Here is a 22,550-nt window from a genome sequence, read left to right as displayed (position 1 = left end):
AAGATCCTGTGGTGGGTGTTGTGGGCAGCTGGNGAGTGTCAGCCGACCCTGCGCCCTAGCTATCCCGGTGCTGTTCTGACCGGAAGAGACTTGTCGCCAGTTCTTTTTATTAAGGATTCTTAAATATACCATATGTGCTCTGGCAACCCACAGCTGAATTATATTAGAATATTGCTTTCTCTGTCTTACTAGGCACAGGGGTTTTCAATAGGAAAGGGTTATTTTCTATACATTGTTTTATATGTATGGTCTGGAATGTTATGACAGGTGATTTGCTATTCTGTTCATGACAGAATCAGTATCGTTTCTACAATACACACTAAGCACTCATCACTCCATTATGAGTGTCAAGAGCTACAGAGTAATATACTGAAACTAATAATTTGACCAAATCATAAAACCAATAAATACTAGTGCTTTGGGCTTTGGCCTTATCCATATCTACATGACTACTGAGCTATTTTCACTTTCTCCAAATACATATTTGGAAAAGTAGATTTAAAGGCTCCCAACCCAGCCACTCCCGCTTCCTGGCCCTGGTGTTCGCTATTTACTATCTTATGATGACATCAAGCTTAGAAAAGTCAGAGGGAGGGAGGAGTGAAGCATGACTCTTTAAAATGAAAACCTCCCAATTCCTACCTTTTTATTAAGGATCGTCATCCCTATTGAAAAAGACTTATGGACGCTAGAGAGATGGCCCCAGAGTTAAGAGCTCATAGTACTCTTGCAAAGGACTCAAGTTCAGTTCCCAGTACTTACATTAGGAGGCTCATAACCACCTTTAATTCAAGCCTGGGAAGATATGATGCATTCTTCTGGCTTCTGAAGACATCCACACATCAGACACACATCTGCATATAATTAAGAAGAAAATAAAATCCTTTAAAAGTTAAATAAATAAAAAGAAGCCATAAATCTGCAGTCCTGGAAAACTGTTGTGTTTAATGAAATCATAAAGATTTCCAATAGCAATAACTTTATGGTGACCACTAATCCCTAAGATTTATAATTAACTCTTAATAGAAAGCAACACAGAGTTAAGTAATATAATATAAACCATAAAGGAATTAGAATGCAGAACACATCTGTGCTATAAAACACTAGGGGGACTGCAGAGTGATAAATACTGTCACTCACAATAAAGGCTCTTCGGCTAGTGCCAGAGTGGATAGGATGAATCAGCATGTCTTTCTGAACAATACAGCCACACTTCATTGCAAAGGCCACTTCATTATGGCACAGGTGTCATATATTATCTCTTACTTCTACACCATAGATAAGATCGAATGGAAGAGAGAGAAAAAGAGAGAGAGAGAGAGAGAGAGAGAGAGAGAGAGAGAGAGAGAGAGAGAGAGAGAGATTTTGTTAGCCATGCAGCTCTTTCCACGGGCTGCCTAAATATTCTACGATGCATTAACTCTTCTGCTTCTATTTCCACCTTCTGATCTTTAATGAAAATCTCAACAAGCTTTCATGTCCAGCATTTCATGCCAACCATTATTATAAGTGTCCCAATTCTTGGTGATGACAAGAGACAACTTTAGTCTCAGGCGTACTTGGTGTGTCCAAAGAGTTTGGCAGAGTTAATTTCCTTCTCTTGAAGTGCTCATATCTTTTGCCTGCTGAGAAGAGCACATTTGCTGTTTTGTGTCATTTTGGTTCATTTGCTTTCTTCCTCAGTCTTTAGGTTTTCCTATCACTCTGGCCATTCTTTCTCAGGCTTCTTGGCTGACTGCCCCCCCCCCCCAGTTTCTAAATGTTGGCATGTGCAAGAACTCAGTCTCATCATTTGTTTATCTTACTCTATATATCTAACAAAGGTATGATCGTATTACTAGTATCATAGTTAATATATATCCTATTGTGATGACTAATGGTGACTCCTTAGCCTCAAGACCTCCTCTAGTTCCACCTCATGACAGTTACTTTCCTGTTTTGTGATAAAATATCATGACCAAGATCAAAAAAATTAATTTTGTCTTATGGATCATGAAGGATAAGAGTCCATCACAATGGAGAGGCATAACAGCAAGTGGTCAGAACAGGAAACTGTGAGAACACATCTCAACCATAAGCAGGAAATAAAAAAAGAAAACTGAAAGTGAGGTGAGACTATGAACTCTCAAGACCTTCCCCTCAGTAATGCACTTCCTTCAGCAAAACTCTACATCCTAAAGGTTCTGTAATCCTCCCCAAACAGCCCAGCAATCAGGGACCAAGTATTCAAACACATGAGCCTAGGACAGCCATTTCACACCCAAATCCCCACACATCTGTTGAGGAATAATCTTCTCAGTACACCACTTAGATGTTCAATAGAGCCCACAAAAGCAATATACCAAATGGAGAATTCCTGACTCTTGTTTCTCCTGCATCTATGCCTTGTACTCTGTCCCTTATGTCACTTTTCAGTTCTATACAACCTAGGAAATAAAAATGCTGCTCAGTCCAGAGTCTAGATAGCATTGAATTCATATGTCCAACTGCATTTGCTTGTCCTTAAAAATATAAAAACACTGACTATTTCCTACCATATTTACCTCTACACCAGGTCAAGTGTCCATCTCTCATATGACCTAATAGAAGCCAATAATCTCTCTGATAATATGCCGCTCATAACCAGATTGACTTGGCTAGGTTTTCCAGTTACTTCCCATGTGATACCTGCAGCAATCATTTTCAACTATAAGAATATTTTTGCATTCCCTAACTAGAACATTCTAAAAGCTTGTGATTCACATTGTCTCCAAATTTTTGGTCCATTTAGCCATAATGGACCAACAATATGTCCATTTGCATAACTTCATGTTCTCATCCCCTTCTAGGCTTTGCTCAAAAGCCATTTCTTAGATCAATAGTTATTAGCCTGTAGGTTGTGACCCTGTTGGGAATCATACATTAGGTACCCTGCATATCAAATATTTACATTACAGTTCATAATTGTAGCAAAACTACAGTTATGAAATAGGAATGAGGTGATTTTATGATTGACAGTCACCACATCTTGAAGAACTTAAAGCATTAGGAACATTGAGAACCACTGTCTTAAAGTAGTCTAGACTGGCCATCACATTACAAATATAAGCTACTATCTCCCACTCTGTTTCTTGTCTCACTTTGTTTTTACATGAGTTATTTATGAGTTCTTACTTTCTAATAAGTGTGAACATCCATGATATTGCTGACGCTTACTCACTGCTATTTTCTGGGAGCCTTAGAAGAATAATTGTTGAGAGTCTCGACACTCTGACTGATGGTGACTCTGTCCCTTCCTCTTTCCTGATGCCATATCCCACTACTGCTCCCTGCTCACGGTGCTCCTTCTTACCACAGATGTCTTCCTGTTGCTGCGCAAACACTCTTATTCCTCATCAGGGATGTGCCCACCTTCCTTAAACTTAGAGCGGGCTTTGTCCATCTCTTCCTGTGGGCTACTTCTCTGCTTCATTCAGTTAAGCAATTGCAGGTTCTCCTGCTGGATGTGTGCTCTCTGTTATATTACTCCTTACCTGTGTTTTTCTCCCTGAAGTGTCATGAATTAGCATAGAAGAGTGGATATTCAATTTACTTTGATTAATGAGATGGAGATAGTCATGATGTGTGTCTTCTAGGCAGAAGACTTCAAAGACAAACTGTGTTTATTATAGTTTCCAAACCCCCCCCCCCCCGGCTTCGGCTATCAATGCACAAAATGCCCCAGACTGAGGTCTCCTCAGCAGGTATCTCAAAGCAAAAACAAAGAACCTGAGTATAGTCTTCCACAGAAACATAGCAGACCAAGGATGGAGCTCAGGCTTCAGAAGCCATGGAGGTGTGAGTCTTATTTGTCTCTGCAGTATAATGTACTCTTACCTCACACAGCTCTTACCAGCAGCTGAAACCACAGTATGCTTCTATTTAATTTATTCTATATTTCCCACTGGAATGCAAACTCTTGGGGATAAGGGCTTTGTCCCATTCTCTACAACTATCAACTAGAACAGCACATGTAGGCACCCAATAAATATTTACAGAACTTATTAATAAAACTTCTTTTGGAAAGCTAGTGCTCACAATTCTAGCCTGTGAATGTATGTGCTTTGGAGCAGTCCTCATTCTCATGGGAACATGTACAAGGAGGATGGTAACCCAATAGCTTGCCTCTCAAAATCAGAATCCATCTTTCTTGTGCTGATGAAGTAGCTTACTGCATAAATTCATCCCTGAAAAGAAGTGGTTGATCGATAGTACCTCATCCCATTCTGGGCCACGCAAACAATAGAAGATATAGTTATAGACGCAAGAGGGCCCTGTTGTATAACTGTCTACTCCAAATTGAAATGTTGTTTCCTGGAGAATGGGGGATGTCTCATAAAACTCTGGAGGCCAGCAAAAATGTAAGGCTTGGGAAGTTCACAAAATAAACAGGACTCACAAGGGTCATAACCAAGATTTTATAAACAATAAAAAAAATCACTCAAGAAGAGGACGCTCATGTGTAGAGTTATATGCAAATGGTGTAAGAGGAGACTTCTGAGATGCAGCTTCTATGAGTCATGGGCCAAGCTGGAATGGACTTTTAGATGATGTGGGTGCCTTTGAGTCTTCTGTGCTCTTCTACATGATCTTTCACCCATACTCCTGAAAATAACCCTGAGAAATTCATTAGTTCTCCAATGCAGATCTAAATGGACTTATTTCTTTTGTCTATCTCCAGCACCCTAACTATAATAACAGACATTTGTTCATCTATTCCCCCAAGAAACGTCATGGTAACAATCCCCTTGCTCAAGAACTTCACTTTAATTCAGCCCAGCCTTGCTTTCCATTTTAAGGAGAAAGAGAGGGAGGAAGTGCGATGATTTGGGTCTAAAATGTCCCCACAGGCTCACATTTTGAATACTGATATCCAGTTTGTACTGCTAGTTTGAAGGCTGTAGAGCTTTTAAGCTGTAGGGTCTGGCTGGTGATACCAGGCTATCAGGTGCAGATCTTTGAAGGTTTAGCCATCTCTAATTCTGATCCAGCTCTCTCTTTTCTGACCTACATTGCATGAAGAGCTGCAGCCACATGGTTCCTTAGCCATAAATTTGGTCACTTCTACCAACATGCCGTTCCTGTCATTGTGGACCAAAATGACTCTAAAACAGAACCAAAACAGATCCTTATGTTGTCACTCTGAGGTATTCTGTAATAGTGATGCAAAAGTTGCTGGGAGGAGGTGAAATCAGAAACGGAAGAAGAGGAAGAAGGAGAAGCAAGGGAAGAAGGGAACAAGCAAGGGAAAGAGCGGTATGGTGCTTTGAATAGGAATGGGCACCATAAATTCATGTGTTTGAATGCTTGGTCAAAGGGAGTGGCTCTGTTAGGAGTTGTGACCTTGCTGGAGGAAGTACATCACTATGGGGATGGGTTTTGAGGTCTTATATGCATAGTTTCCTTCTGCTGCCTGGGGGTCAAGATGTAGTACTGTCAGCTCCTTCGTTGCACCACGTCTGCCTGGTCACTGCCTTGATTCTAATGAACTAAACCTCTGAAACAGTAAGCCAGCCTCAATTATATAAAACTTTATAAGAGTTGCAGCAGTCATGGTGTCTTTTCCCAACAATAAAACCCTAACGAAGACAAGCATGGAGCAGGAAGACAAGCAGAAAAGATGAAAGGAAAGGGAGCAAGAGGAGGAGACTTTCTAATTTCAAATACTCAAAGAGAAAATTGTTATTTTAATATGAAAGTCATAAAATATTAAAAAGATTTAAAAAACATAAACTAGTTTCCCTGTTCTCCTCTTCACATATGCCCTGCATCAGTCTTCAAAAAAGATTCTCCACCAACCTGGGAATTGTCCATCTCCATTTCCCATTTCGGGGACAAGGAGCTCATTTTATCACCCAGCACAGACAATGATCATCATCAGAAATATTTCCTGAGGTTTCAATGAAGCCTTGGCTCCACCTCTTTATAAGTTATCCCAGCCCTATCTGAACATGGCAGTGGGCTAATACTCCTCTAAAGACCACTGCTTGAACAGGGAAATATCAAACTATTTGAAGCATAAATGACTTGATGGACATTTGAGGGCCATCTTGGCTGTAGTGTGGAGACCAGATTAGATGAAGGTAGGAAGTAAGAAAGAATTAGGGAAGAGAGTTTAGGAGGACCATGAAGTAATCAGAGTTGAAGAAAGAAGTGGCCTTTACAAGGAAAACAGCAGTAGTAAGCAAGAGGTAGAATTAAGAAATACATAGGAGGCAACATGATCAGAACTTAGTGAACAGTTACTTTTAACTCTCTATGAGATTGTTTGATAGTTGTAAACAGAATTTCTTGGCTTCCAGAATATAACTCAAGGAAAAGAACATACATGTAGTGTCTACAGGGCCTTGGCATCTATCCCATACACTGAAAGATGAGGAAGTGGGAAAATATGAGGATGAGGTAGAAAGCATAGAAAGGAAAGAGGAAGGAAGAGAAGGAGAGGAAGGGAGGGAGAGAGGGAGAGAGAGGGATAGAGGGAGAGAGAGAGAGAGAGAGAGAGAGAGAGAGAGAGAGAGAGAGAGAGAGAAGACTATCTTGGGATATATTTGTTGAGTCAAAAGCCTGAAATAACTTTGCAAACCAGTGTGTCTGGACTATCTCATTACCCATCCTAGGATTCAGTTCCCTGGCTATTATTTATTTGCTCCACAATTTTCTTTCCTTAGTTGGAAAGCAAAACCCTTAGTCAGGAAGTCGGAGGTTCCGTAGGCACACCCGGCTGCCCTAGGGGACCATATCTCTGTCTGTAGATCCACATTGTTGGCTGAGAGCCAAATAAGACTCCATGTAGGGGGATGACGTCTGTCAAAAAAGATAGAATGTGAAAGTGTTTAATTTGTTTTCTTTCTCAAACAATACCTCAGCATCCTGATAGAGGATTCCCAGATGTTATGCAAATTGAACAGTACTTATGTTCCCTTCATCACAACTGGAGGAAGCAGAAAAATGACACCGTTAAGAAAGACCTGGAATTGAATCCCAACAAGACTTTCTCACAGCACTGTGACATCACACAAATAGTTTGACCCCCCCCCTTACAGTTCATTTTCCCAGGTGTAAATTATGGCAATAATTGGGAGCTCATTATAATTGGTCGAGGGTGGCTGAGGATGTAGTGCAGCTGGTAGAGGGTTTGTCTAGCATGCACAGAGCTCAGGTTACAACCTCCAAGGTTCCTAGCATCATGTAAACTGGGTATGGTGGTACCTGCCTATAGTCTCTGCAGGTGGAAGGTGAAGCCAAAAGAATCAGAAGTTCAAGGTCATTTTTCCTACAAAGCAAAGGACGTGCATAGTCTACAGGAGAGAATAACAATTAATAATAATAATAATAATAATAATAATAATAATAATAATAATAGAACAACAACAATACAATAATAATGGTGATGGAGAAGAAAAATGTTAGTCATCTTTTGATTTAGTTCTTTCTATAAGTTTAGTCCTCAGTAAGCAGTGGAACTGGTAAGATTGTTAGTCATAATGGCTATGTTATGGTTCTTCAAAACCTATTTGGTTTACTTCCCAGAGTATAAGATTCTGTCAAGGCATGACCTTCCTAATTTTCCTGGCATCAATTGTAAGTGGTCTGAGGAATTACTTTCTTCCTCATCTGAAAATAGTTTGCTCATTTCCTTTATTTGGTGTATTTGAGTTGTTATAGGCCTTGCCCTTTAAGGTATGACTTATAAGCCATAGCAAGTTGGTCAGAAATGTGTATATGTTACAATTGACAAGAACTCAAGCTTATTGGGACCTCATCATCTTTGAGCAATAAACAGAAGAATAGAAAGCAGGTTGAAGAAAGATTAGACGATTTGTCTGTATTCACACACCCATTAAATGGTAGACCAGGACAAGGTTAAAATCTTATAACTCTTGGTCATGCCTCTTAACTCCCAGGTTATCCATATTCAACACTAACTATTTGGTCCAGAACTTTTGAGTTTGATGGCCTCATAGAAAGTACAGAGGCTGGGGCTGGAGAAATGGCTCAGTGATTAAGGGACTGGCTCCTCCTCCTGGGGACCCAGATTAAGTTTCCAGCACCCACATTACAGCTGACAACCATCTACAATACTGGCCCTAGGAGATTCAGTGTTCTCCTGGCTTCTGCAGGCACTGCAAGCAAGCGGCACACAGACATACATGCCCAGAACACTTGTACACATACATACAAAAACATACCTTTAAAAAGAAAGACAAGAACAGGAAAAGCAACAGGAAGAAGAATGTACAGAGGCTAAAGCCTGAATCCAGATAGTGGTTGGCTTTTCTAACAAGCCAGAACAAAAAAAAATAGACTCCAAAGCTCCAAGAACATCATGTGCTGGCCCCTCATTCCCTAGATAAGAACATAATGCCTCTTCCAAAGAAATGCTATGTTCATGTCAGAGCCAAGGAGAAAATGAATTGAGAAGTTGAGTTGGGAAGAAAGAATCCATGGAATTATCATCCCATGATTTACTGTTTTTATTAATTCAATTAACATTTATCAAACAACTTCCATATGTTGGTATTGTATATTAAAGTCAGAGATTCAAAGAAAGAAAAATTATAATTATTTTAAAGGCAAAAACCATATGCACACACAAACATCAGTATTATGTAACCTGCTAGGAAAGTGACATCAGCAAGTACTGTGTGATACCTATAACCACTTTACAACCTAATTAACCCCAGAAAGGTAGGCACATTATTACAGTATTATTTTATAGAGGAAGAAATAGATTCTTGCTGTGACTAAGACATTTTTCTAAGGTCCAGCAAACATAACTGAAATGTGAAATCTGATAGTCAAATTCTAATATTCAAATAATAATCTACTCTATGAATATTAATATATAAACCAAGTACCATGAATATATTTCTAGCATAGATTGGTTCTCTCTGAGAATCAAACAAACCAAAACTCGAGGACGGATCCCACAGTCCCTGAGATCAGTGCTCTCCTGCATTACAGGTATATGACAAGTTCATGAAGACCTACTGAAATCTGGTGTCCACTGTCCAGGCAGTATCAAATCTCTTTGAATTTCCCAGAGTACACCCTCTTGAGAATCTGCTGCAAGTCCAGCAGGGTGATTGTAGACAGGGAGCTAACAACAGACAACCAGGAGTGGGATTGATGAGGAGGGTGGGTCAAGGCAGCATGGAGAGTCCCATCAGTCACGATTGTACAGACCCACTTTGTCTTTCAAATTTAGGACACACAATCCAATCCATGTGGTTTCCCTGTCCTTTCAGCAGATTACATTTAAAAAGAAATTAACTGATGTAGGATTTATTGATCTGCATTGACAATGAACTTCAAAAATTCACTTTTCTAATTAGGGAGTCACTTCGAGAATCTATAAGTTCAGGACATTCATCACAAAATTCACCTACAGTATTAAAGTTAAGAAGGGATGAAATGCTGAAAATGTAATCAAGACTTTATTTTCTCCCCTTTGATCAATTACATTTTTCAACATACCTTTGAGTCACATTCTCTTCCATTGGGTAGACAAAACAAAGAGTTGCCCTTTGAATTTCTTCCTCCAAGAAGCAAAGGAAATCCATCTAGTGGTTTTGGTCAGTAAAGCCTCATTCACTCTTAGAAACAATCAACAGCTGAATCTAGGGGAACCCACTGCTTAGTCTTTGAGTCTCCTATGACCCCTCTGTTTGTGAAAGGAGGGTTCCAGGCAGTTATCACCAAAGAAGAAAGAGTTGAAGGGCATCGCAGGATTTGTATGGAAAGCCATACCCATCACATTCTCCTTTAGCATCTAAAATATAAAACTATGTCCTCGGCAAGATATAAAACTATGTCCTCTGCCAAATATATGAGCCTTCTTACCTACAAGCTGACCTTTGCCAGAGCCTGGGAACACTTGGGAAGATTTTCCATCCTCCTAATGCTTTCCCTAGTCATTGAACCATGGGTCCAAAATAACCACCTAAAGGTTCAGTCCAACAGCCACACGGTTCTGCTGTCAAACCTTTAATGATATGATCACAGTGCTTATGAAGGTTCACATCAGGAAGATGATCCAGTTGGCTTCTTGATGAGTTTATCAGAGGAAAAGTAAGGCTTCCTCACTTTAATTACTGCCCTGCCACTCATGCATTGCATGTTCATAATGTGCTCTTTAACTTCTCAGGCTTCAGACATAAATATTGGTAAGGTTCAGATAATAAGAGCACTCACCACACAAAGTTGTTCATGAAATGATGGGTATACCATTATCTTTCATAATTTTTTCTACAAATAGTTATTTATTGTATATGTGTATGGAAGTCAGAAAACAACTGGGAAGGATGGATTTCTCCTTTAATCACATGGGTTCCAAAGACTGCATTCAGGTTAGCCAGCTTGATTCCAAACATCTTTACACTCTAAGCCATCCCTTCTCCCTGAATATGCAAATCTGCTGCAACTCCTGGCTCAACAAATGAAATTTCTTAGATTTAATTGTAGCTACAAAAAATTATTTTATAGCATATGAATGAAAATGTCATAATGAAACTCATTACTTTATGTGATAAGAGAAAAAAATTCTTGGGTAGGACATTAGATATTAGTCATTTGATGACTACGTTTTTGTTAAGGAAAAAAATAAAGAAAATACCTCCATTACGAATCATTGCTTGCTTGTCTTTGAGAGCTGTGTAATCTAACCCGATTCCCAGATTATCTAGGCAGAAAGGAATCTCAAATCTAAATATCATGACAGATTGTATGTGATTGACAATAACTAATATATTTGCCTCACTTCCTTCCTTCCAGAATTTTAATATCTGAGAAACCGACTCCCAGTTACTCACCATCATGGACCCTGTCATTCTGGTCTGTATTTCTGTAATAAGCATTATACATAAAGCAATTATTCCTAAATATTTGTTAACTTTTATTTCAATTTTTGAGACTATTTAAGGGAACAAAAAGACCCAGCCTAAATGTGATTAGAAACAACATCGTCTGCAATGTAATGACAGACACTCATGCCGCCCGCTAAATGGCATATCTTGAGTTTGTTTATCACAGTTAAAAGCATTTATCTTAATGTACAGTGAACATCTGCTTAATCTTGTATGACAAATTACTGGATGGACTTCATGTCATTATCCTTCTTTGCCTACATCTAGTGTGGTGAAGCACTTTTGTAATACAGGTAATGAAGAAACATATAAATGAAAAATTATCATACTAGATGGTCACAATAGTCCCCAGAATGAAATAAAGCCTGTGCTTCCCATGGATCATGTCACAGTTGCAATGGCTTGATGGCTACAGTTAGAACAAATGGAGAACAGACAGTCTTGGTTAACCAAAGGGAAAAACCAAAGAAGTTGGGGAGATGGGTGCAGGAAGCCTTCTCCAACCATATTTATGTAGTCAATAGATATTTGTCAGCTGCTAATATGCCAAGCCAGAGAGTAAGAGGGAATTAAAGTATCTCTTATAGAAGTCACATTGCAGTGAGGGAGGCAAAATACACAGAAAACAGCACAATATGGGAGATAAGCTTAGAGAAAGACTACAGAGAAAAGGAAACCTGATGACATTGACAAAGGAAAACAGGGCATGACAAAGTGGAAAGTTTCAGATATGAGTCTCAAAAGATCTCACTCCCCACTGCAGTCTTTATTTAAGCTTTTTTTAAAAAATAATTTTGATTATGTCACTGAGTTATAATGATCTCTTCCTATATTCACCATCCAAATCTCCTGACTAGAGTTTGGCATAGCTTCTATCTTGGTCTCAAGTATAAAACATACTATCTGTTACATATTAGGCCCTCAGTCATTTTTTTTCTAGATTAATTCTTTAAAGGCATTGTTTCCTTTAGCTGCAGGTGCACATAAAAAGAAAACATATACACTCCTCTGTGTGTGTGTGTGTGTGTGTATGTGTGTTTGAAATTCGGGGGAAGACAGTTAGACATGCCGTGTTTGGGAGTAGCAAGCCCAATAACCAGAAGGTTTAGAGATGAAGGGTGACATCAGTGTCACACCAGGATGGATGGATGGATGTTTTGTCTTAGAAAGGGTACCCAACCCATTACATTCTAGAATATGTACAAATCACTCTAGAAGGATAGGAGTCAATGGATGGGAGGAGCAGGGGGAGAGACAACAGAAAGGGGATTAAATCAAAAGCACCTGTGTTGGTTTGATTGAGGAGAGGAGAGTCTGATTGAGCCATGGCAGAGATACAATGGAGATTCAAAATTAAAGAAATAAAATTAGCAGTACTAGGGGGCGCAATTATATCTGAACCCGTGGGAAGGATGGCTCCACAGGTGCTAGCTTGAAGGGTTTCATTTTTACAGGCCCTGTGAGAGCTTTGGATGTCTTACACAGACAGCTTGTGCGAAGAGCTATTCTGCCAACAAATATGGGATCATTTTTCTCTTAACCTATGTGAGTCTGAACCAAGAGGCATCCAAAACCTGTTTCGGGTTAGCAGCCATCATGGACTTAGATGCTTGGTTAGCCAATTGATATGAAGACTTTCTATCTAGGCTGCAAGCCATTGAATAAAGCAGGCTAACTCACAACTTCACAAGGAGAGCTTGTCCGCACAGCAGTGGCTTGCAACTGAATATTTTGCATAAAAATTCATGAGGTGCAGTATCCATTTCAGCTATGTTATAAAGTAGTAAAAGGGAGAGAGAGAGGGAGGAAACGAGAAAGTTCAGCTCTGCACTCAGATAGGGTTCATTTTGAGTGATGATTGCGAGCCATCCTTGGAAATTACAGATGCTACTTGGTTCACTATTATTTTGCAGCATCTCCAGTAATCTTCCGTGATCATTTATAACAGCATGTCTGATGACTTTCAAAACGTAACGGGAAAGGGTACTTCTGTGAAGCATGTCTACTCAAAGGAGAAATCAATCTTGGCTGCTGAGGGAGTGAACTCTGTACCACCACGATTAGACAGTTAGAGATTTCAACATATAAAAATAGGAATGGCAGGGGTCCAGTCTGCCAAGCTATATGTGTGTCTAATCTGTGTTCGAGTTGCCTTAATGATTTAGGATTTCTCCTTTCATCCAAAGAAAACACAACATGTGTCAAGAATGCAAATTGGCACACTCCAATAAAAATAATCATGAACTCCGTAATAACTACTAATGTTTACATACTGACTTTACAGTTTTCTAAGTACTTGTCACACACCTGAGCTGCTAATCATCACAAATATCTCACACTCTCCAACCTTCTTTTCTTTTCTGACAGTCATTTCTATTACCTGGAATGTTCTCTCTAAACATCTGTGTTTCCAGCCTTCAAGGGCAAACTCAAAGACTCCCTCTTTGTAAAAGGGCTGGTTATTTTAACTCTTGCAAGTAAGTGAGATATTATCACAGATTAAAAAGCTCAGAAAGGCAGCGTGCTGTGGTAGGTCAGAAGGCATGGATTCAAGTACTGGTGTGGGGGCTGATACAACTGAGCTCCATCTTTTAAACTCAAAGAAGAGTGACATATTGTCTACTTTACATGAGTTTTATCCAGCTCTAAACACATGCCATAACCTCTTGTATAAGGCTAGTGGATTATATAAACTCCACGCAAGTGTTTTAATGTATTTATCTAAGAGGACTGTCATAAGAACTAAATAATTTATGTTAAACACTTAACTTAGTGTCTGGTATACAGTATATGCTCAGTTAATAAAATCATCACAGCTTTTTAAAATTGTCGACTCAATGGATGTGAATCAAATGCATACACTTTCTGGATATAACACTTCTTTCATCATCTGAATAATTTATTATAATTATAAGCGCATTGTTATCACAGCATAGTAACTTAAGTACATCAGATCAGTGACCAGGCTATTTAGAATTTAAGCCCGGTTCTATTGGTACCTGTATAAACAAATTACCTATCTTTGACTGTGTCCCAGTGTTTTTAACCCTACAAAAAAAGAGCAGAACAATGGACCTTTAAGGGTTGCCACAAAGAATGAGTACATTAATCAATGGAAAGAGGCCAAAATAGTATTTGACATACAGAAATAGCCCAGGGTATGTTACATATTATTATAACCTACTAGATTTATTTCAGAAATGTTTTTCTCACAGAACAAGAAAAATGTTGTACTGAAGAATTAAACTTAATTCACATTCTTTGAATCCACCTACTGCTGCTCATTTGCCTCTCTGCTCCGATTCTTGTCATTTCCCAGTGTCCTCCATCCTCTTCCCATAGTCCTCCTCCCAAGGCCTCCAGTCCGATACTTGAGAGCTTGTAAAGCACCCCTAACGTTTTACAAGCCTCCTGCTCCCTGATTTTACCTGCTTCTGCTCTGTCTCTTCCACAGCTCATCTCATCTATTTTCTAGTCTATCGTGGTGGTGTTGTCATGGAGATGGCTCGGATGAGATTAATTCACCCTCTCCAGTTACATCCAGGAACTATGCATTCTTGTTTTTAATAAGGGCAATGGGTAGCTTATCAGACTTACATCAAGCTGTCATGTGACGTCAGCTTCAATGAAAGTTCTCTGGCTCCTTTTTTTACAACAAGAATGCTGCCTCCAGAGTTCTCCTACATAGAAATTCTGAAGTCACCATGCTTAATTGCCTCCCTAGTCAAAACAATCTTTAGATTTCCCTATCATTTATCCAAGAGATTTCCTTTCCTTGGAATTATACCCTCACCCATAGCTACTACCACCACCAAAGCCACCAGAGCCCAAATGTCTTTCTACAGTAAACTCACTTTTCTTCTCCTCCAAGAAGGCTCTCCAAGCAGGTCTGTTCATGTTACGAAGCAGTGCATTTGCAAACACTTAGCAAACATTAGTCTCTGAGAATACGCAGTAATAGGGAATCGCTGACTATTAAAATCATGAAAGTCAAAAAATGCCTATGCCATCAGTAACTGTGGATTGTTCATCAATGCTAATTCATTATGGTTTAGATTCTTTTTTTAAAAAGCAATGAAGATGTTTTAGCAAATATTGGCAACATCATATCTGTGATTATATATATTCTGTATAATATAGATTGATATGAGAGGTGCTACAGATAAAGAAATTTTAAATAAAAAGACACTTTTCTGAACAACATTTTTTTTTAAAATGTCTTTCCTGTCTAAAAGAAGGAAAAGGGAAGAAGGGAAGGGGGAGATTTGATGAGCTGAGTTGTCTCAGGACTGGATCTAATAAGTGCATGACTTACCTCATTTTAGACTTTTAACACTCATAATTTACGTAAAAATAAAAATAAAATAAATACATAAAAATAAACAGTTTTCAAAAGAGAAAGTTTATGAGCGCAGAAACAATAGACATAGCAAGGTTTTAGACTCTAAATCTTGCAACAGTGTAAAAATAGGAAGAAAAAAGCTTAAAAGAATATTGTCTTAACAACAAAAAATACTACTTCAAAATTTTTAATAAAAGTAGGAGGACTGTGTAGAAACTTAACAGAAGGAATCGAGATAAAGCATAAATGCCTAGATAAGAGGGAGAAAAAGAAAAAAGCAAACACAAAGATCAACTAACTTGAAGTCTGGGATAAATATTGTGAATTTCAAAGCTTTTCCTTGGATGATGGGGAGACAGCTCATTGGTCTGTCTGCACATAATGGTGTTGTGATCTAGGAAGTGGGAAAATGGTTAGGCAATGGGCAACAGTGGAAAAAGCAAGAATGGTTAGCTCCCTGGAGAGGGCACGGTATGGAAACAACTGATTTTAAGGACAGAACCCTGAAATGCCCAACTCTGACATGCGAGACCCTATGCGGTACCCTTAACATCTGTGCCAAGCTCAATTCCGCTCCATCTGAAGCTCCCCAAAGAGAAGAGCCTGAAAAGGAGCAGACAGAGTGGTCAGGAGGCAATCAGGAGGCTATTAACCAGGAATTCAATAAGAAGTCCCAGGAAAGAATTGGTGGTCAACCACACTGACTGACAGTCTACTCTTCTTGCCAGGAACTCATAAAAAAAGAGTGTGTTTAAAATATAATATTCTAAAAAACATCACCAGTGGAGACCATATTTGGGATATTAGGCCTGTCAATCACAAGGCTTAAAGTAATTAAAATAAAATAGTAGCCTCTAAAATACTCTAGGATGAGTGATTGTAGGGAAAAGAAGCCTTGTTTGCTATGGGGGCATTCAAATAATGGCCTAAATGTGGAATAGGACCTCAGTCAGAAGAAGGAAAAAAAAAAGGTCTGAGGAAACCCAAACTGTGTGGCTTATCTCAAGTAGCTTTTTAAGAGGACCGTGTGTATTACAACCAGAATTTAATCCATATGTTGCAGATTCCTTTACATTCCTCAGGACATCTGCACTTGGAAACTCTTTGATGTCCAGGGATCTTTCTCAGTCTTTTTTATGAGATGTGTTAAGCCAGATCACTACCAAATTGGAAATTGTGTTTTACCCAGAGTAAACAAGCTCACACAGCAGCCAACCAGAGTGTAGGTCAAAGAAGGAAAGCCATGACTCTCAGTAAACATGTCGAACATCAAAACGATTTCCTCCCTTGACTTATGTGATCCACATGTGAGGGGATAAGAATCAGTTAGACGCAAAACTGGGCTGGAGAGCAAGCACTGTAGCTTAGTGCCTAGTTGCTATAGATATGGATTAAAATAGAGAGTGTGGATGAAGACATATTTGGTAGAGAAACTCATGAAGTAATCACAGGGGTAAATGACTTTTTGAATGTTTATCATTATTCTTGAGCTGACTTTTAACAAATGTAATTTCTTTTAAATATCAGACAACACTCATCCTAGAAACTGTTTTGTTCCTGGAAAAGCCCAGGGAAATGATAGGGACCTTTCCACCATGACAGTGGAAGAGAGAGGAGGCATTTTGTGAAACATATTTTACAAAACAAGTTTTCCTGAAAATATCTTCAGCCTCTAGCATTTTCATGGATTTTTGAAATAGCCAACAGGAACAGAAATCATTGGAGGAATAGAAGTAGCAAGAAGAAATCTTTACTGTATAGATTGAACTTAAGCAATTTCATTCAGAAGGATTAAAAACTGTGAAATCTTTATTGAGAATCTGCCTAGCAACTTCAGTTTCTCTACCACAACTGAACTGGAACTGAGGCAGTGGTAAAAGTGGCTCCACCCTCTATGGTGTGAGTGGCAAGATGCTTTTTTGCATTAAAATTTTGTTAGTTCTTTTAATTGACTTTTTTGTTTTCTCCTTTATGGACCTCTTCTGGGATTTTACATTTATAAGAAAGATGTGGTTACTATTGTTCTTAAATATTTTTAGATGTTTCAGTATTATTTGACTTATTTATTCATTACTTTATGCATATAAGTGACTTGCCTGTATGTGTATCACATGCATGTTTTGCCTGAGAAAGCCAGAAGAGGGCATCAGATCCCCTTGGACTGGAGTTACAGAAGTTATGAGTGCTTTTATGGGTGCTTGGAATTTAGCCCCATCCTCTAAGAGCAGCCGGGGCTATTCATCATTGAGCCATCTCTCCAGTCCCAGTGTTGGCATTCTTACTGTTCAGATGCCACCCAAGAAGGGTAGGCTATGACAAATGGAAGAGCCATCCCTTACTAATACTGATACCTCTTATGAGAACTGGAAAAGCCCTAGTTGCTTAGGATAAGAGGGTAGAGAAGTATTTGAGGGTAGAGAAGATCTGGGAAAAGCAAAGAGTCAATAAGACTAAGGAAGGGATGGGATGGGAGACACCTCTTTGATAACACGGGCAGCCTGAATAGACTTCCCTTCAGAACTTGACCTGAATCACCAGCTGTGAGTAATTCACTGTGACCCTCGGATTTTAAATGAGTGAGGAATGAGTCAGGAGTCAAGATATGCAGATGCTATGAACTGGGGCCATCTGAGTCACAAAAGTAATGGCACCTGAGCTGACAAAGGACAACATGTCTACAGAGTTAGGTTTGCTGATACAGGGAAGTGTAGCTACATGGGAAAGCACTTGCTTAGCATTCCCAGAGCCCCGGCTCTAATCCCCAGCACTGCAGGAAGGTCTACAGATGCAATAGAACAAGCAGACAGGTCAGAAAGGAAATTTGTTGCCTTCCTTCTCAAACAGTACTTGAGTCCAGCATCAGCAAGAAGCTCATCAGAAACAGAAAACCTCAGACTCTGACTTGGATTCTTAGATTTGGCTTCACTTCAGTACAATTCCCCACTGGTTGTCAGAGAAGCACCCATCTCAAGAACTAGGAAAAGGGGGCACAAAAGCAGCCTATGTCCAAGAGGGTTCTTCTCATCATAGTAAGGAGATAGTCAGTATCCCCAGACCACATGCAATGACATCTACATAACTTACATCACTTAGAAATGCAAATTCTGTCTACTGAAAGCCTCCCTTTGTCTTCATAAATTCACAAATATAGAGTACTTGCTTGGATATTACAATAACATATATCATGCAGATAGGTGTATCAATAGATTTGCAGACACTGCTATAGAAGACAATGTTATGAAGACATGGACTGCTTATGGCTCAGGTGTCCTGCTCATGAAGTCAGTCCTCTATTGACTCTGGCATAGACTCTCCTTACTAGCACTCAGCTGCTAAGATGTTCTACTTTCATTTCTGTTGCCATGACAAAATACCCAGCCAAAGAGCATCTATCTGAGAGGAGAAAGATTTATTCACCTTACAGACCCAGGTTTCATTGCAGCATCTTAGAGCAGCCAAGGCAGATACTACAAGTTCCTGCTCACATACATAGTCAAGAGCAGAGACAAAATAAATAAATACGTGCCTAATAGTGAACTAGCTTTCTTCAGAGTCCCAAATCAAGAATGATGCTGTCTTAGTTAGGGCTTCTATTGCTGTGAAGGGACACCATGACTGTGGCAAGTCTTAATAATGGAAACATTTCACTGGGGCTGGCTTACGGTTTCAGAAGTTTAGTCTATTATCACCATGGCAGGAAGTATGGCGGTGTACAGGCACACATGGTGCTGGCGAAGAAGCTGAGAGTTCTACATCAGAACAGGTAGGTAGCATGAAGAAAGAGTGGCACTGGGCCTGGCTTGACGATTTCAAATCACAAAGCCTGCCCCAGAAGACATACATCCTCCAACAAGGCCACGCTTACCCCAACAAGGCTACACCTTCTAATAGTGCCATACCATATGGGCTTATGGAGGCCACTGTTATTCAGGCCACCACAGACACCAACTCCTTTCAGGCTGTGTCTTCTTACATCAGTTTAGACTATTAGAACTCTCTTCCCAGGTGATTCTAAGTTATATCAAGTTGACAAAGTAACCATCACATATGATATGGTTATTTTTTATGCCTACATTACCGTTACAAAAAAGAAAGACATAGCAAATAAGCCATAAACATTTTTTATTCAGAGCCAGACCCCCCTATACTCCATATCCAGTCTTAATACTGTACTTCCTGTGTAGTCTCACAGTATCTGAAAGGAAGACATTTTCTCCCTGGTTTGTGGTACTGAGGCGAGACCTTACTGCTAATAAATAGGTCATACCAAAGGAACAGCCCTCATATCAGACTTGATGGAGCTTAAAGTTGTTTTCCAACATAGTGTATAAAGAGGTGGATCTAGAAAAAAAAATGTAGGGGAAGGTTGTCTTAAAATAACAGAACCAGAAGTGTCTATTCCTCCTGGCATGGCTGTAGCTTGCATCATTCACAGAGAAACAGCCTTACCCACTGCCTCAGGGCACCCTTCACTCAACCTGGGTTGCCAAATCTTGGCTCTCCCCACTGGAGAGTGTGTCCAGTTCTCGCTCTGTCTACAACTATAGATCATCGTTCACAAAAATAAAATTTTCAGCATCTTCTTTGCCCCGAGCCTTTTGTTCAGATCATGGAAGTGCAGAAGAGCAGAAGAACCTGCTCCTAGAATCCTTGGAGGGTCAGAAGGATAAAGCCTTGGAGGAGACTGCATCCATTACCAGAAATGGCCAGTGTCCTAGAGCTTCTCCTGCTGGCTTCCCGCAATCTGTCACTTCCCCAGCTTTTGAAATAGAGTATAATTTACCCTGGTTGAAAGCAATATCAGGCACATTCATCAGGGGTAAACCTAGTAAGTACTAAACATGGAAATAATTTTTATCCGAACCTCATAGTTTTATATTCTGTTAGAAGCATTGATCTCTCAAGGGACCCACATCACTCTCTCAGAGTCATGCAAGATATAACTCAGAGAATTCTGAAAGCTGCTATGAAATCCCCTTCTTGTACATTCATTAGTTTCTGTAAAAGTTTTATTAAGGAGGGGGAAAAAAAAGCAAAGATGGATGTCTACTTTGTTTCCAGGACTGTGTAACAGAATGCGACAAATTGTGTAGCTTAAGTCTATATAAATTGATGAGCTCAGAGGTCTGGAGGCTCGACGGCTGAGAAATCTGGACATCTGTAAAGGAAGACCAACCGCCCTTTAAACCCATTCTTGCCTCCTCCCTGTTTAAGAGTGGATGTCTGGCAACCTCTGGAATTCTTTAACTTGTAGCTACATAACAACAATTTCTGCTTTCTCCATCCAGGGTTTCCCCTCACTTCTTTGTTTTTCTGAGGCTATCTTCTAAGGAATATAGTCATATAGGATTGGAGACTAGCCTGCTCCATTATGGCCTCATACCAATGGGACTGCATCTGGCCATGACTTCATTTCCAAATATTGTTGTATCCTAAGGCACTGTGAGCTAGGGCTTCAAATTATTATTCTGTTGAGGCGGGAGAAACAATTTAACTCGTGAAAAGGATATAAGGCTACAATCAAACTGAGTAATCATACTATTGCACACACCCTAGCATCCTCAAAAGGGCATTCCCTCACACCTCTTCGAGTCCTTATGTGGGCTTCAATTCACACAGACACAGTAACTCTACAGCTCAGTGTTGGAAGGCAGGGTGATACAAGCAGCTGGAAAAGCTTGGACCCGGCAGTCAGAAGATCCCAAAGTGTGATAATGTGTGCGGCGGCATTTTATATATCCAGCATCTGTAGCCTTTCAGTTCACTTTAACAGAACTCTAATTCCCCACCCTTTGGATATAGGTAATTAATAGTATCTTCCTTTGAGTCCTCAAAAATGATGCATTTTATCTAAGAATTTATCTGCAAGTTCTCCCAAGTACGTGAAAATTAACATGTGCCAGAGTATTTCTTTGAACCAATGCACAATGGTAACTTGTATGTAGCATATTCCATTCTGCTACCTCTTAGGGTGACTCAGAGGTACTAATGCCATGCCAGCTCCCAGGCCTGTCCAACAAGAGTGATCCCCACTTACCCCAGGGTTACCATCCTTGATATGATGACTTTGTGGTTTGCTTCCCTGGTCCACGCATTACTCTTACATCAATGTCATGGGCTGAGTCAGGAACAAACAAGCTAGAATGATAAAATACACATTCTAGAATGATGCTAACAATTAATGTTAATTAATGAACATGTGTTAATAAATAATGTTATAATTATGTTAGCCGGGCGTGGTGGCACACGCCTTTAATCCCAGCACTTGGGAGGCAGAGGCAGGCGGATTTCTGAGTTCGAGGCCAGCCTGGTCTACAAAGTGAGTTCCAGGACAGCCAGGGCTATACAGAGAAACCCTGTCTCGAAAAAAAAAAAAAAATTATGTTAATGTCAATGACACATAATGTGGATTAGGAACAATAAAGCATTATATAGGGCATACAGTAGCTACCCAATGAATTGTTTTTACTAAAAGAAACAAAATTTTTCCATTTAAAAGATATTACAATACTCATGAAGGACAATGATATAGGAAAATATTGCCTGTAATAGAAGCATACTGCTTCTTGATTCATTCAGGGAGTAAATAAAACCCTTTTCCAATGAGGATGGAATTGAACATTTCTCCCAGAGAACAAGGAAAATAGGGAAAAGGAAGGGAGAGAACAAGAGCTGAAGGTAGGGAAGAAGACAGAAAGGGAGATGAGAGATGCTTTTTTCTTTCCTTTTCCTTGTTCTTGTTCTGGTTTTCTCACTATGCTAATAGTGTAACATATTGCAGGCTTCTGAGGTTAATATCAGCTATATGAGAGGCTGTAAGTGGTGGGCCTATGAACCCTTGGGAAAGATAAACATCTCTATGTCTTGATTTCTTCCTCTGAATCATTCAGAGTCACACATGCTTTTGTGACAGAGCCAGCAGTTGAACCCAGGCATCTAAAGTCTACATATTTAACCACTACAATATACTGCTTGCCTGTCTGAAACACATTTAATCACCCAGCTGGGACCTACATTTAAATCATTCAAACATGAAATTTTTAAGGAATAAGATGCCTTTGCATTGACGTTAATGTACTTTCTGAGGTTTCTATAGCAACAAAAATCTAAAATCACTTCTGGTGGTATTACTTACAAAAGAAGAGACATGTTCCTGCTGACCCTTTATCAAAGAATTCTTTTCATGGGGACAGGTCTAGTCACATAGACAGAAATGATGCCATGCATTCCTGAAGATATGATTGCTCCACTTGACCGTGGGAGGTCTACATTAATGCGATCCACAACATTTTGAAGGCTTATTATATGCTGGACCAAAGACATTC

The sequence above is a fragment of the Mus caroli genome, chromosome 4 (assembly GCF_900094665.2).
Source record: "Mus caroli chromosome 4, CAROLI_EIJ_v1.1, whole genome shotgun sequence".
Classification (NCBI taxonomy): Eukaryota; Metazoa; Chordata; class Mammalia; order Rodentia; family Muridae; genus Mus; species Mus caroli.
The sequence above is the reverse complement of the archived record's forward strand: the minus strand, read 5'-3'. Positions refer to the sequence as shown.